This window comes from Trichechus manatus, unplaced genomic scaffold (assembly GCF_000243295.1).
Source record: "Trichechus manatus latirostris isolate Lorelei unplaced genomic scaffold, TriManLat1.0 scaffold00099, whole genome shotgun sequence".
Taxonomy (NCBI): Eukaryota; Metazoa; Chordata; class Mammalia; order Sirenia; family Trichechidae; genus Trichechus; species Trichechus manatus.
The window spans coordinates 366,303-372,708 of NW_004444035.1; positions in this window are offsets into that span (position 1 = coordinate 366,303).

Sequence of the window (6,406 nt, forward strand, 5' to 3'; positions counted from 1 at the left end):
CCTTTTGAATCTTCTCTTTTCATTCTTTTTTTTTTTTTCTTTTTTCCATTAAGGATAAAGGTCCTCTTCATGCAAACCCTCTCATCTCTGGTACCAGTGGGCTCTCCTACACTCTTTCCAACCCCAGCAATGAAGAGAAAGCAGCACTGTTAGCTTTCTGATAAGAAGCAGGAGGCTGCTGCTAGCAGGGAGACTTGTCAAGATGGCCCTCATTCTGAGCACTCCATTCCCACGTGAACGACAATGAATGGAGATTTCACCCGCCCACCCCACATTGTTCAAGTTGTCCTTTGCCCTTTCTGTCAAATTTTGGCACCCAGGAGACAGCAGAACATGTTCTGAATTCAACCCTGGGGAGCCACCAATCAGTATCACTTGACTCTTTGTACCCATTAGTTGTTCTCTTTCTGTGCCTGACGTCGAATGATGCCTAAGCTATTCTTTGTCATGGCCCCTTCTCAGCTGGCCCAGCTAACCTCTGTGGGGTGGGATGGCTATCTCCATCCTATAGGCAGAGCACCAGGGACAGAGGAGGAGAGTGTGGACAAAGTAAAGGGCCAAGTCAAAGGACATATTTTCTCTTACTGCTTCAGTTGCAGACTCAGATGGTGAGGAGGAAGTTAATATATTTTACCCTTTTATGATCTTAGATATCAAAAACCAAGAATATTAACTGTCCACTTAACTCACACAAAGCTATAAGAATGGAAATTGATGAAACACTTTGAAAATAATATTCCAAAGAAACAGTATATAGCTTATATGTTTCTTCTTTCTTTTAAGTACATATATTTTATCTTGAGTCACTTTTTTAAATATCTGTAACCCATTTCTGGCTTTTCCTGTCATGCCCACATGTCACTCCCCATGAATTAGTTCTTATATATGGAGCACAGACACTGTACTATATTTATCTTTAAGAACTTTCAGCAGAGTTTTTTTTTTTAATTTTTTTTTTTTTTGAAGGGGGGACAGAAAGGGGGAAAGAAATGGCTGTTGTCCTTTTTTAAATACCCTAATCTTTTTATTTTGCTCAAATTTCCATTATACATGAAGCACTTTCTGGGATATTCTTATGGTTATCAAGGCCTTAACTCTAACTGGCAGCGGTCAAATAAGCATAAAATCTTTAGGAGGAGACTAAATTCCCATCTGATAGCAAGTCAGGTACTTAGAAAATTAGAAAATGATTCTTCTAAGTCATAGATAAGTTGGTCAGGAAAACCAGATCTCTGAACCAACTCAGTGACTGACTCTGGGCCAATGTCTCAGCCTCTCTGTATCTGAACTTTCCAACTTTAATAATGGTGGAATTTTGATGCCAAATACCAATTACTTTTTAATAATCAAATAGTGGATTGTGGGAAGATTAGAACAGATATGAGCATGACGTAGAACTCAGGATAAAGATGTTTTAATGGTTTAAACATAAACATTTTATCAGCTTCAGTGGGACAGAATTTCAGAAAATTGCAGATTTCATCTCCTGTCATAGATTGTGATTAAAGAAAATGCTGAGAAATTTTATCAACTGTCATGAAATTTTTTTTTTTTTAAAACTACAAAGAGAGAGAGTGCGTGCCTTGGCTTATGTGTAAGAGTTCCTTTTTTCTTTAGTTGAAAACAGCCTGTTTCTAAGCACATATTACTGTTACTTCCTCTCTAATTTAGTTCTTCCTTCTCTAGTAAATTTTAATACCATTCCCAGTGCATTCCAAGACTAACTTACTGTTTTAGCCTTGGATGCTTTGGCCTTAAAGAAGAGGGGAAAGCACAAATGTGTCTTTTTATAAATAAGTGTATAACTTCTAGTAGATTACACAAAATCTCTTAACTTCTCATCTCAGTCTTCCAGTTAAGATCTTTTGGATTTTCAAATGCAGTACTTAACTTTATCAAAGGAAGGGTTGGAGACTCAGAATTCAATAGAAGTATACAATAGTAGACACCATATTTCTGATTAAAGTGATTATAACTTAATGATTCCTCTAAGCTTTTGATCTTTGCCGTACAAATGACAGAGACCCAGGGTATCATAGAGAAAAAAAGGTAATGTGTGACTAGTAATGTGACACTGCTAATGGTCAGATTTACAGCGGGAATAAACTAAAGGAATTTCACATCTGCCAAGTTGAAAAGTAACATTGTATTAGAGATTTCAGAAGGGAGATGAGCATAGTGTTAATCAGTAGGATAAGATTCCCAATAACTACCTGGCCTTAATGAGGAAATTGTACATCAATGGTACCAACAAATATATTGATTACATGTAAAATCCTAAATCAAGGCTTAGAGTAATTAAAGTTTGAGGAAGTCACTCTCCAGTGTTCTTTCTTTAACTAATCAAGGATCTTATGAAATGCTGGCAGAGCATGTGGTAAACTGAATGGCCTGCTGATTTATTAGATTATCTGAGGCAGTTATGCTTCTGGATTTGTATTTATGTTGGTCCAGTTTGCTTGGCTACCTTGGACCCTCCATAAAGTTACCCAGTCTATCTAGGGGATTAGTAACTAGAGGCATGAACAGCCCCAGCCAATATAAATCCCAGACCTAATTTCCTTCCTCCATTTCTTCCCCCCGTCTCTATTTCCTCCACAACCTACCAAAATCTACATTCAATATATCTAAATCCAAATAGATCCAGGACATGTACAGAACATTAATAGCACGAGCATTAGACAGACTGTAAAAATGGTGTGGCGGAGGCATCTGATTTTACAAGGGAGGAGGAGAATCATTATCAGCATCAACAGCCTGAGGCTGATTCCTGTGAAGTGGAAGTCAGGCATGCCTCCTCTCTCCAGCCTTTTTACCAATTCCTACACCAGCAGTCCCTCCCATGGCACTCTCTACTTCTCTGCTGGGCTCTGTAATTCATTGCAGTGGCCACACAGAACTCAAAGACAATACTCAACGATTATGAGGTTAATTAGGAAAGTAACAGGTTGCAATTCAGGATCAGAAACGACTCAGGATACAGCTTTTTGATCAAGACAGCCTCTTCTCAGCCATGCCCACAGACAGGGCTCTCTCTGGCCCTTGGCCTGGCCTCCACCCTGCTCAGGCAAGTGTTACAAAGCTCTTTAGCTCTGCCAATAAGTGCCCAGAGGCACCCACTCAGCCAGTAAACCTCTGCTGGAAGGTGTTCAGCTCTCTTGCGCCATGGGTTGGGAAGCCCACCATACCACCTCCTGCTGGTCTCCTGGTTCTGTTGCCTCTACTGCCGCTGTTTCCCTGCTGCTGCTTCTCACAATCTTGCTGTCTCTGGTGTTACAGCTCTCTATCTGTCTTCTGAGTCTAGGAGGGTCTCAGCACAGAGATGCCAGGACCAAAGAATGCACTCTGCTCCTGTCTCTTCTTCTTGGTGGTAGTCAGGTCCCCCTCTGCTCTAGGATTGGCTTTCTTTTAAGCCTAGGGATGGAAAAATTGACCAATCCCCTCATTAGGGTTCCAGTCACCTTATTTGCATGGTCCCAAACGCCGCCCCAAGGGTGTCATATACCTTATTTGTATTATTAGCAAGCTGTCTGATCCCCTTGGTGGGCTGCAGGAACCTTCTTTGCATAGTCTCACCCAGTCATTTGGTGGGAGTTACAAGACCATGACAAGAAAGGCCATATAAAAGCAATCCATCATACCATACAGACCTAGCTCAGAATTTCAGCTCTGCTACTTACTAGCTGTGTGATCTTTGTCAAGATATTTAATTTCTCTGAACTTCACTTTCCTCATCTGAATAATGAGGACAAAAATATCTACTTCAATGAGTTGCCATGAGAATTAATTATTTTAGCACAGTGCCTGGAATGTAGCAGCCCCCCACCCCTAAAAAAATGTAGTTGGTAGTATTATTAAGTTTCCTGAATGGTCTTTATATGTTGCTTATGTCAAGAGGAAATAGAGTAGGAGGTAGAATTAACACCCAGTCTTGGAAAGCACCCGTCCTTCCCACCAAAGAAGGACTTTGGTGATATTTGGTGATAATGACATATGGGATACTATGTGATATTACTATTAATACCACCTTACTTCATTTTATAATGAAGCCTTTTTAAGTGGAGAAAAACCAAAGAAAACCCAAGCCCAATGCCATTGAGTTGATTCCAACTCATAACAACCCTGTAGGACAGAGTAGAACTGCCTCGTAGGGTTTCCAAGGAGCAGCTGGTGGATTTGAACTGCTGACCTTTTGGTTAGCAGCCAAGCTTTTAACCACTGCAGCATACTTGCATGAAATTTGTCACTTGCCTGTTGGATAACATTTGTAGAATTTTTGGTTGGCAGTAAAATAGCCATAAAAATAGTTGGAGTTCACAGCCCCATTTAAACACATGATCTTTTTCAACTTCATTAACATTAAAAACTTCTGCTCTTCAAAAGATAACATTAGAAATGAAAGAACAAGCACAAATATAGATGTCTGAAAAAGGACTTATACCAAAATCTATAAAGAACTCTTACAACTCAATAATAAGAAACAAGCCAATTAAAATAATAATAAGACAAACAACCCAATTAAAAGTGGGCAAAAGATTTGACCAGACACTTCACAAAATAAAATGTATGACTGTTCAATAAATGCATGAAAAGATGTTCACCATCCTAAATCATCAGGGAGATGCAAATTAAAACCCAGTGAATAACTATACCAGTTGGACTATTCCATACCAGTTGCCATTGAGTCGATTCTGACTCATAGTGACCCCATGTGTGTCAGAGTAGAGCTATACTCCATAGGGTTTTCAATAGCTGATTTTTTGGACATAGATTGCCAGGCCTTTCTTCCCAGGCACCTCTGGATAAACTCAAACCACCAACCTTTCAGTTAGCAGCAAACACATTAACCATTTGCACTACCCAGGGATTCCAATATACTATTCTAAACACCGACAAAATGGCTAAAATTAGAAAGACTGACAATACCAAGTATTGGAGAGGCTATAGAACAACTGGAATTCTCATATATTGCTGGTGGGAATGTAAAATATTACAACCACTTTGAAAGACAGTTTGGCAGTTTCTTATAATGTAAACAATGCTTACCCTATAGCCCAACAATTACACTCCTAGTATTTACCCAAAAGAAATGAAAACATATGTCTACACAAAGACCTATAAACAAATGTTTATAGCAGCTTTCCCTGTCATAGTCCAAAACTGGAGATAACCCAAATGTTCATCAACAGGTGAATGGATAGACAAGTTATGGCATATACATAAAGTGGAATACTATCGGCACAGTAAAACACTGTGCTTTTAATCCTCAGAAAGAATCTCTCAAGTAGGCAATTTTAGAAGCCACCTTAATTTTTCGTACTCCAATTTTTTTTATTGTACTTTAGATGAAGGTTTACAGAGGAAATTAGTTTCTCATTAAACAGTTAATACATATATTGTTTTGTGACATAGGTTGCCAACCCCACTACACTCTCCCCTTCTCAAACTTGAGTTCCCCATTACCAGCTTTCCTGTACCCTCCTGCCTTCTTGTCCCTGCCCTTGAGCTGGTGTGCCCATTTAGTCTCGTTTTATGGGCCTGTCTAGTCTTTGGCTGAAGGGTGAACCTCAGGAGTAACTTCATTACTGAGTTAAAAGGGTGTCCAGGGGCCATACTCTCAAGGTTTCTCCAGTCTCTGTCAGACCAGTAAGTCTGGTTCTTTTTTGTGAGTTAGAATTTTGTTTTAGAGGCAGGGCCGAGATGCGGAGTAGTCAGATGCTTCCAGTGGACCATCTTACAACAAAGACTGGAAAAAACAAGTGAATCATTTATATATGGCAATCTGGGAGCCCTGAACATCAAAGGCAGAGTTGAGGAACCAGACTGAGTGGCAGAGGAGGGAGAGACGGTTCGGAAACAGCAAGGATTTGCCGGTCCTCACCTGGCGAGAGCCTGAGCCCTTCAGGCCTCATCAGCTTAGTGGTGAGCAGTCAGGTAGGCAAGCAGCGGTCCTTGGTAGGCGTGTTTTCTGCACCAGGAGAGACCCAGTGCCAGAGAGTCTGCACAGCCACCCAGAACCAGTGAGAAGCAGCCCTGGATCGGCAAAAGATAACTACTTGCATATGGCCTACCACATGGATCAAAAACACCCCGCTTAGGGAAAAACGTGTCTCCCATTTACCTCCCCGCTGCCTGCTCTGCACTGGGTCCTGGAGCGGCTTCAGCAATTGCCAAGTCCCCTCGGAAGTAGGATCTGTCACACACCCGGAGCCATTCTCCCTGCCATGGAGAGTGAACAAATTAACAAATGGGAAAAAATAAACTGCCAGCTCCCGTAAGCCAGAAACCCAGGGTAGGCACAGCTCCTTTGCCTAGGCACAGGCATAAGGGATCCATGGACTTTGAGTGCCTTTCCCCCTGCATAGACTTGTGTGGGCCCATTTCAGCAGTGTAGGCCCTCATTACC